We start from the raw sequence: 11351 nt of genomic DNA, 5'->3' as shown, positions 1-11351 counted from the left end.
GTCATCTTGTTAACTCATGGTTGGAAGGAGATTTATATTATTTGTATTAAAACTCTGCACTCCTGCCACATCTAGTTTGGAATGTGACAAATTAGCCAACTAATGAGAAGAGGAGGCTCCAGGGACATCCTCAAGTTCAATGAAGCTGGAGCTCAGTACCAGTGCAAAAGACATTGCTGAGGCATTCACTGCTATCTTCAGTCAGAATGCCTAGTGGATTTTTCCTCATGACCTTCTCATAAGGTCTCCAACATTATCAATGTTAGTGTATAGCCAATTCAATTCACTCTACTTGATATTAAGAAACACTGAGCACATCAGATACAGTGAGGTTTAGGGACTTCAACACAAGTCGCTCCACATCTAGTTAAATTGTTCCATTACAGAATACAACACTGACATTTATCCAAAAACATAGAATATTTCTCAAATATTTCCAATCCACAAAAAGCAGGATAAATTCAATGCTGTCCCATTAGTCTCCTCTCCATTTCAGCACACTGATGAAAGAGGGCATTCACTATGTGATCAACATTTCCTCAAAAATAACCCGCACATTCATATTGACTTGAGGATCTACCAGGATCACTTGGCTTGGGACATAATTATAGCCTTGGACAAAACATGGACTGATACCCAGTATGAGGCAAAGTGACTGCCTTTTACATCAGAGCAGCATTTGATCAGTTTTCACTTCAGGAAGCACAAGTAAAAGTAAAATTAGTAAGGACCAGGAAGACAGCTCTCCTGGACCTGGAATTTTTTGCGCTTAATCCACTCAGCCCCAGAGCTTTGCTACAGAAATCTCTCAGGGCAGATATTTCTAATTAACCTGTCAGCTCCAGAGGAGGTGGGACTTGAACCCAGAGGTAGGGGCACCACCTGGCCTAGAGGTAGGGACACCACCACTACATCACAAAAACTCTACATTCCTTAGGAAAGCATCCTAAACCCAACTACCTTTAGCTGCTTCATCAATGATTTTCCATCATAAGGACAATGCAGCTGTGTGCTGATGACTGCACAATATTCAGTTCAATTCACAAATACCCAGACCCTTAATTATTGTATGTCCACATTCAGCAAGTCTGGACAAATCCAGATTTAGGAAATCTAACAGGAGACTAACCCTGTACCCTTGACATTCAGTGGCATCACTCTTGCCAATGGTTCATCATCAATACAATTGACTCACTATTGTCCAGTAATTCAAATGATAAATGTTTGTCACTGCTAGAGCAGGAAAGAAACTGAATATTCTTGTGTGAGTGGTTCATCTTCTGATTCTCCAAGTTTTCCCACCACTTACAAGTTATAAGTTAGATACATGAACAAATACATGACACTTGATTGGATTGTACAATACTCAACACCTGTACCTATATCACCACACCAACTCTGCAGTGTATACTATCTGCAGAATATACTCCAGCAACTTGCCTTGGTTCAATCAGTAGCACTTTCCAAACAAATGCCTTCTACTCCGAACAAATGCATCAAATACATAGCAATAACATTGTGACTAAGACACCTGCCAGGCAGAACATCATAACAGCTTGTTCATCAATGGTCTTCCCTTCATTATATGGTTAGAACTGGAGATGTTTGCTGATGATTGCATGATGTCCACCAACAATTCAAGGCTCCTCAGATTCTGAAGCAGTCCATGTTGGAGCAAGACTTGGCCAAATATATGGCAAGTATTTGTGCCATTCATGCTATTTATGAAACATTTGTGCCACATATGTGCCAGGCATTGACCATCTCCAAGAAGAGAGAACACAACCATTAGCCCTTAACATGCATTGGCAATATAATGACTGAATCCTGCACTGTACACACCTTGGTGTTACCATTGAACAAGATTCTGGATCAGCCACATAAATACAGCAGTACAAGAACAAATCAAAGGCTGAGAATTCTGCTTTGAATTCAAATCCTGATTCTCCAGAGCCTGTCCACACATCAGGACTGTGATGGAATATTTTCTTTCCCGGATGAGTGCAGCTCCAAAAACAATCAAAAACCTCAACACCATTCAGGGCAAAGCATCCCACTTGACTGACACTACATTTACCTTTGAATATTTTCAATATTCACTCTCTCCATCACTGATACATTGTGGCATCAGTGTACCATCTACAAGGTGAAATGCAGCAATCTTCCAAACCCATGACCCCTATCACCTAGGTTCTATATGCATGGGAACACCAGTTCCTGCCAGTTCCCCACAAAGCCATACACCATCCTATCTTGGAATTATATTGCTTTTCCTTCACTGTCGTTGAGTGAATCTGCTGCAGCTAAATCCCTGAACTCCCTTCATAATGGTACTGTAGATGCACTTACAACACACATACCACAGTAGTTCAAGAATAAGCTCACCACATTATTTCTCAATGGAATTTAGTATTCGGCATCAAATGCTAGCCCAGCCAGTGACACGATATCCTGTGAAAGAATAGAACCAGGTAAAGAGTTTAATTTAGGTTGGCAATGCTGTCATCTTCAATCGGCATCGTCGTAGCTATCCCTCGAGGTTGTGGATGATGGTCTTCGTTTCATTGATCTGTTTATGGGCTCTCAGGTGGCTTATGAGTCCAATCTTGGCTTTGAAAGTTCTTCCACATTCAGGACAATGATGGCAGTTTGGGCTTTGTTGCTTCCTTGTTTTCTGTTTTCTTCCCTTTTCTTCTAGTTCTGCACATGTGTTGGCTTCAAAAGTTGCTTTTCCTTCTCGGATGATGCTTTGCCAGATTTTCCTGTCCTTGGCACTGGTTTCCCAATTTTGGTGTCGATGTTACATTTCTTCATGTTGGCTTTTAAAACGTCTTTGAATCTCTTCTGTTGACAGACTCTTTTACATTTGCCTTCTTTAATCTGGGAATGGAAGATTTGTTTTGGCAAATGTTCATCTTTTGTCTGAACAACATGACTGCTCCATCTTAGTTGGTTCATGATGACATAGGTTTCAATGCTTGTTGTTTTTGCTTCATTCAGCACTCTGATATTGGTTCTTCTATCTTTCCAGTTGATATTCAAAATGTTTCGAAGGCATCGTTGGTGGAACGTTTCAAGTGCCTTCAGATGTCGTTGGTATGTTGTCCAAGTTTCTGATGTATACAGGAGGGTTGAGATCACCACTGCTTTGTACACTAACATTTTAGTGTCTGTCCAGATGTCACAATCATGAAAGGCTCTTATTTGGAAATGTCCAAAAGCTATTCAGAGTGTTTAAGACGATGTTGGATCTCGTAATTAAGGTCGACATTGGAGGAGAGGTGACTTCCAAGATAAGGAAAGTGGTCCACGTTTCCCAGGGCTGTTTCGCCAAGTTGAATTGATGGTTCTATCTGATTTGTCTTAGTTGGTGATGGTTGATAGATGATCTGAGTCTTCTTGGAATTGATAATAAGTCCAAGTTTTGTGTATGCATGGTTGAAGGCAGTCAGAATCTGTTGCAGGTGGTTTTCTGAGAGAGTTGCAACACTGTTGTCATCTGCGTATTGGAACTCGATGAGGGATCTCATAGATGTTTTGGTTTTAGACTTAGGACGGGCAAGATTGAAAAGTCTGCCATCTATTCTGTAGGCAATTTCAATTCTTGGGGTTAGGTTGTCCTTGAAGATGTGGATAATTGTCACAGTAAAGATGAGGCAATCACGCATTCCTGTTTTACTCCTAATCTGACTTGAAAAGGCTCACAGTTACTGGTGCTGACCATACTGTGGCAAGCATTCTATTGTGCAGGAGTCTCAGGATTCGAATGTACTTTTAGGGAATTCATAGGTGGATAGAACATGCCATAAGCATTCCCTTGATAATGAGTCAAAGGCTTTGGTGAGGTCGATGGATGCCATATCCAAAGGTTGAAGTTGTTCACAACATTTTTCTTGTCATTGTCACATGGTGAAGATCATGTTGATTGCTCCACGTGATGATCTAAAACCAGCTTGTGTCTCTGGAAGGATCTTCTCGGCTAAAGGCTTGGGCTGATTGCTAATGATGCAGGTGAGGATCTTTCCTGCTGTTGCTAACAGGAGAGTTCCATGATAGTTTTAAAATTCAGATCGATCACCTTTCCTTTTGTAGATGGTAACGATTGTTGAGTCTGTAAAGTCTGCTGGTATATCTTAATTTATCCAGATCTTGATGAGAATTTGATGCAGTTAGCAATGAAGCAGGTCACCTCCAATTTTGTAGACCTCAGCTAGTATTCCATCGAGTCCAGAGGCCTTGTTGTTTTTCAAGGTTTTGATGGCTTCCTTGACTTCTTCAAGTATTGGTACTTTGCTTAGGGAGTCGTCAACGGGCTGCTTTGGAATGTTGTTGATCACATTCCTGTCAAATTGGATGGTTTGATTTAGAAGATATTCAAAGTGCTCCCTCCATCTAGAATTGATGTCAGCATTGCTCTTCAGAATGTTTAAACCATCTTTGCTTTTGAGAGGGGCTTGGCCCTGAGTGGATGGGCCAAAAATAGCTTTAGTTGCGTTGAAGAAGCTTTGAGTGTCATTGGCATCCACTAGTTGTTGGATTTCCTGAGCTTTCTTTCTCCATCATTGGTTTTTCAGGTTTTGGGTGCTCTTCTGGACTGCAACCTTGCATTCCTGATAATGTCTCCTTTTGGTAGCTGATTGTTGGTCATTTTGTAAGGTGATGAAAGCTTTTCTCATTTTGTCGATACATTGTTGGAGGAGTTTGTCATTATCATTGAACCAGTTCTGATTTTTTTTGTCTTGAACCCAATTGTTTCTTTGCAGGAGGTGATGATAGCATTGATTCCAGGATTCTTCTATGGATGGTGGGATTTGTTGAGGCAGTTATTTGTGAAGACGTTGTTGAAACTTCTATACATGGTTGATGTCTTGGAGAGCGTCAACATTGAATTTCTTGATAGTGTTCTGATTTTGGTCTTTCCTTTTGGGCCAAATCTTCATTCTCATGGTGGACGAGATGAGTCGAAAGTCTGCCCAGCACTTATCGGCACCAGTAACAGCTCTTGTTATCAGTACATCTTGTTGGTCCCAAGATCTTATGATGATGTAATCAATGAGATGCCAGTGTTTGGAGTGCGGATGCTACCAGGAGACTCTACGCCTGTTTTTCTGACGAAATAGGGTGTTTTGTAATCATCAGATTGTGTTCGGCACATTTGGTGAGGAGGAGTGTTTCATTGGCGTTCACCTTGCCAACTCCTTCCTTGCCTATTATTCCAGTCCAGAGCCTATGATCTTTCCTGACTCTGGCACTGAAGTCACAAAAGAGAATAATCTTGTCATTGTTGGGAACAGAGGAAAGGACGTCGTCAAGTTAGGCGTAGAAGTTCTCCTTTAGTTCGTCTTCAGCGTCCAGAGTTGGAGCATAGGCGCTGATAATGGTGGCATGTTGATTCTTGATGAGCTGGATTCAGAGTCATGAAACATTCATTGATTCCCAGTGGTTGCTCTATCGGCTTCTGATGTAAGCTATTTTGGATGGTAAAACCTACACCATGGATCCTCGGTTGTTCAGGATCAAGTCCTTACTCAGATCAACTACGTCAAACTTGAATTTTTTGAGTTCCCGGGCAACAAAAGCAGTTCTCCTCTATGGCTGGTCTGAGTTTGGGTTATCCATCAAAATTCGTATACTCCTGGTTCCAAATTTCATAGCTCCACTTCTTGATGTTTTTCACCCGCATAAATGTGATCCCTCTGGACATTGACTTCCAGACAGGATCGGGTGAAGCAGATTATTTTTAGGGCACCTTTTCTAGCCCCCACCCAGTTCAAGGTAAGCAGAGTGGACCCGAAATAGGGCTGCTCAGACGTGAATACTGCTACCGAACAACTTGCCTGCTTTTATTCAAACGTTGAGTGACTGAATCAAGTATTCAACGCTTTTGAGTGGTTCTTAACTAGGAGCTTTCAGCCATCACATTGCCTGCTCTTGTTGCCCTCCCTTGATTGCCGAAAGACTTGAAGAAGTAGCCCACAGAGCGAAGATGCCTGTGCATGTACTTGTTTAATGTGTACTTGATGTTGCACTCCAAGAAGCACACAATACTTCACAAGTCAACCAACTGATTCCAATGGCATAGAGACCATGATGATTGGAGCTGATAGATTTGTTGCAGCCTTCATTTGCCTTCACAACCATTGAGTTCGAAGTAACTTCATCTGCCTGTTCCACCATTGAGGTCTTGATTGGATTATTCTTTGTCAAGGACCTCACTCTTGACTTTACTAGCATGGGTAACTCTACCAGGAGCATAACTCCAGACGGCATTGCTCACATGATCTCAGGATCACACAAGCTTCTCCACCACGACAAGGTGACAATCCATGGAGAGTCATCTTCAGTACTTTCATCAAAAAGCACCATTTCTAGACATCCAAATGCAGAAATTATTAAGAGCTTGTAGTCTTTCTCTGCAAATTAATACAATGCTGTGTAAGCTTGTTTCAAACGTACAGCGTGCTGGGTAGATCCCATCTACAGGGCAAATTGTGACTGAATAAAGTATAGTGCAGATTCACCAGAATTATAACAGGACTTTTTCTTGAATTGTCTACTCACAGACAATTCTTACCCCCAGCACCATGATCTAGTAGGCAGGTCCTGGATTCATACTAGCTAGAAAGAGATCAACACTGTGCTGTTGGTACAAATCCAATCAACACCATCTATCTAGTCAACTGAGACATTTACACCAAGAATTTTTTTTTTGTAATTCATTTGTGGACTGTGGGTGTCGCTGACTGGCCAATATTTATCACTTGTCCCTAATTGTGCTTGAGGAGGTGGTGGTAAGCTGCCTTCTTCAATTGCTGCAATTCATGTGCTGTACGTTGACTCACAACGCCCTCAGAAGAGACGGTTCCAAGATTTTGATCCAAAGGCAATGAATAAATGATGATATATTTCCAAGTTGGGATGGTGAGTGGTTTGAAGGGACTCTTGCAACTAGTGGTGTTCCAATGCATTTGTTGCCCTTGTCCTTCCAGATGGAAGTAGTCGTGGGTTTAGAAGGAGTAGACAGGCAGGCAGCTGGAAGAACACAGCAAGCCAGGCAGCATCAGGAAGAGGAGAAGTCGATGTTTTGGGTGTAACCCTTCTTCAGAACTGAGGGTTGGTGTAAGGGGAACTGCAGATGAAGGGAGTGGCAGGGACAGGGTGGTGAAGTGGGGATAGGTGAAGACAAGCAGAGGGTAGGACCTGGTTGGTCAGTGGAAGGAATGAATCCAGTAGGTGGGTGGGAGAGAGGGGGAGAGGCTAGGAAGTGGGTTGGGGGATGGGAAGGGAGGTTATTTGAAATTGGAGAACTCAATATTAAGTCCTCCAGGTTGTAGGCTGCCCATGTGGAAAATGAGGTGTTGTTCCTCCAATTTGTGGTTGGGTTTGTTGTGGCAGTGGAGGAGGCCAAGGATGGTCATGTTGGAAAGGGAGTGGGAAGGGGAATTGAAATGGGTGGTGACTGGGAGGTCTGGTTGGCCCCTGCGGGCCTGGCTGAGATGCTTGGTGAACCATTCCCTAAGTTTACCTTTGGTCTCCCCGATATAGAGAAGAACACATGGGGAACATTTGATGCAGTATCCTAGGTTGGCAGAGAGTCAAGTGAACCTCTGTCTCACCTGGAAGGACAGTTTGGGGCTCTGGATAGAGGTGAGAGGGGTGGTGTGCCGGCAGGTTTTGCATCCTTTCTGGTTGCAGGGGATTCAGGGGGGTTGGTGGTAAGGGTGGCACAAACCAAAGACTGTCAAAGGGAATGGTCCTTGCGGAAGGCAGAGAGGGGTGAGGAGGGGAAGATGTTCTTGATGGTGGGCTTTAGTTGGAGTTGGCGGAAGTGCTTAAGGATGATGTGTTGGATGCAGAGACTGGTAGGGTGATAGGTGAGGACAAGGGGAATGCCTTCTTCATTGCATTTAGAGTAGGTGAATGGGGAATGGAGATGGTGTGATGGAGGGCTGTCTGGATGACAGAGGGAGGAAAAGCACATTCTTCAAAATAGGTGGACATCTGGGATGCTTGGGAGTGTAATGTCTCCTTGTCCAAGCTGTTGAGGCAGTGGTGGAGGAATTGAGAGAACGGGATGGAGTATTTGCAGGATACTGGATGGGAGGAAGTGTAGTTCATGTGGTTATGGGACTCTTGTGGGTATGTCGTAAATGTCCATATGGAGACTGTTGCCAGAGGTGGAAATGGAGAGGTCAAGAAAGGGGAGGGAGGTGTCCGAGATAAACCAAGTGAATTTGAAGGCGGGTGGAAGTTGTGGGTGAAGTTGATGAACTGCTCCAGTTCAGCCTGGGGGCAGGATGCTGCGGTGATGCAGTCATGGATGTAACAGCGGAAGAGTTGGGGCACAATGCCTGTGTAGGTACTGAAGAGGGGTTGTTCGACATAGCCGACAAAGAGGCAAGAGTAGCTGGGGGCCATGCAGGTGCCCATGGTCACCCCCTGGATTTGGAGGAAAAAAACAGGAGGAGTTAAAGGAAAAGTTATTAAGGGTGACGACCCAATGAACCCAACCGCAAATTGGAGGAACAACACCTCCTCTTCTGCCTGGGTAGCCTACAGCCCGGAGCACCCGATATTGCGTTCTCCAATTTCAAATAACCTCCCTTCCCATCCCCTGACTCCCTTCCCAGCTCGACCCTCTCTTCCACCCCTCCCACCCACCTACTGGATTAATTCTGCCCACTGACCAACCAGGTCATACCCTCTGCCTGTTTTCATCTATCCCCACTTCACCACCCTGCTCCCACCACCCCCTTTATCTGCAGCTCGCCTTACATTCACCCCCAGTCCTGAAGAAAGGTTACACCTGAAACGTTGACTTCTCCACCTCTTGATGCTGCCTGCCTTGCTGGGTTCTTCCAGCATCTTGCTTGTCTACTTTGGATTCCAGCATCTGTAATGTTTTGTCTCTATCCAAGTGGGTTTAGAAGGAGCTGTCTAAGCATCTTTGGTGAATTTCTGCAGTGCGTCTTGTAGCTAATATATGCTGATGCTGCTGAGCGTCAATGGTGGATGGAGTGGATATTTATGGATGTGATGCCAGTCAAGCCAGCTGCTTTGACTTGCATGGTGTCAGGCTTCTTGAATGTTGATGAAGCTGCATCCATCCAGGTGAGTGGGGAATATTCCATCACACTCATGACTTGTGCCTTGTAAATGATTGATAGGCTTTGGTGAGTCCGGAAGTGAGTTACTTGCTGCAGTATCTCGAGCTTCTTATCTGTGGTTGCAGTGACTATGTTTACGTGGCAAGTCTAGTTGAGTTTCTGGTCAATGACAGCTCCCAGGATTTGAAAGTGGAGGATTCAGTAATGGTAACACCATTGAATGTTTAGGGGTGGTAGTTATTGGAGGTAGTCATTGGCTGGCACTTGTGTGGCACATATGTTACTTGTCATTTGTCGGGCTAAGCCTGGATATTAAACATTGTACAATCATCAGTGAATATTCTGACTTCTGACCTTATGATAGAGGGAAGGATATTGATTAAACAAGAGAAGATAGTTGGGCCTAGGACACTACCTTGAGGAACTTCTGCAGAGATGTCCCGGAACTGAGACGACTGACTTCCAATAACCATGACCATCTTCCTGTGTGCCAGGGAGAGTTGGCCCACTGATATCCATTAATTCCAGTTTTGCTCAGGCTTCTTAATGCCGCATGTGGTTGAATGTGGCCATGATGTCAAGTGCTGTCATTTACAACTTACTCCTGGAATTCAGCTCTTTTGTACATGCTTCAGCTAAAGCTGTAATGAGGTCAGCAGCTAAGTGGTCCTGACGGAACCCACTCTGGGGGTCAGTGAGCAGATTATTGCTGAGCAGATGCTGCTTGACAGTACTATTGATGACATCTTCCAACACTTTGATGATCAAGATGGGACTGATTGGATGATAATTGGCCAACTGGATTTGACCTGTTCTTTTGTATACAGGACATACCTGTGCAACATTCACTTTCATATTCATGTTTGAGTCTGGATCTGTGGATGGTGATGATAGGTTCCCTAATTTCTTTCCATTACATACTTGGTCAGGAATTTATCCTACTCACCAAATTTTGGAATGAATTACAAGTTAATGCTCAACCTGTTGGCTGTGTTATGAATGCACATTCATTGGCCGTCAAGCTCAAAGGCAGGAGCATTATCCTCTGTGCCAGAAAAGCTCCTATAACAAGGCTTAAAAGGTTAAATTATGAGGTATGGTTACATGGACTAGGGTTACATTCTCTTGCATAGATTAGAATTAAGGTTGATCTAGTTGAAGTTTAAGATGATTTATAATTGTTGATAGGACAAATAGAGAGAAATACTTTTCTCTGATGGATAAATCCAGAACAATAACATATTATCATAAATTTAGAGGTATCTACCCAGAGGTTATGTTAGGAATGTTAGGAAGTAAATTTGAAACTATGCCCTAACAAACTGTTGAGATCTAATCATTGAAAAATTTACAAACCACTGTTGAAACATTCTGGTCAGCAACAGTTATAGCACCAAGGTAGAGCTATATTACAGATCATCCATGATCTAATTGAATGGTGGAACAGGTTTGAGGATCTGAATGGCTTATGTCCATTCCTATTTATCAATCTCCAGGAAGAGAACTGACTGTTTTAAAGGTCTTTGTAGTAAAGACCATTTTCTCCTGACTGCACCACCTATCTTTGTAATCTATTTAAATCATATGTGCCTTCCTTGCAGCCTTCCTTCCACTGACTGTGGCCCTCCATACATACTGTACCCAATGTGATAGTCAAGCTTGTGTTCTATATGTTCATTAAAAGCTCAAGTGCGAGACTTGTGACTGATTTCACATACAGGATTTAGAGTCATAGAGTCATAGAGATGTACAGCATGGAAACACATTTGTTTAATGTAAACACTTTTGCATCAGTATTTTTTCTCAATTCACCCAATATTGATGACCAATACACAGGAATTGTATTTTTTCTTACATAAGTTAGTGACTTTATAAAAAACACAATTCAGGCTGCCATTTGGTGTAATCAACACTCATTTGCTAAATTCTTGGAACTCAGAGCTGAATGTTTCTGGTGCGTGTGGAATATGAGTGTACCATTTAATGGTAATCTAGCCCAGAGTGGTCTCGCAGATTAGTTTTACAGTCATAGAGATGTACAGCACAGAAACAGACCTTTTGGTCCAACCCATCCATATTGACCAGATATCCCAACCCAATATAGTCCCACCTGCCAGCACCCGGCACAGATGTTTCCAAACCTTTCCTATTCATATACCTATCCAAATGCCTTTTAAATGTTGCAATTGTACCAACCTCCACCACTTCCTCTGGAAGCTCATTCCATACATGTACCACCCTCTA

This window comes from Chiloscyllium plagiosum, unplaced genomic scaffold, assembly GCF_037043375.1.
Source record: "Chiloscyllium plagiosum isolate Xiang-an unplaced genomic scaffold, Cpla_swu_hap1 HiC_scaffold_14, whole genome shotgun sequence".
In the NCBI taxonomy this organism is placed as follows: domain Eukaryota; kingdom Metazoa; phylum Chordata; class Chondrichthyes; order Orectolobiformes; family Hemiscylliidae; genus Chiloscyllium; species Chiloscyllium plagiosum.
The sequence above is the reverse complement of the archived record's forward strand: the minus strand, read 5'-3'. Positions refer to the sequence as shown.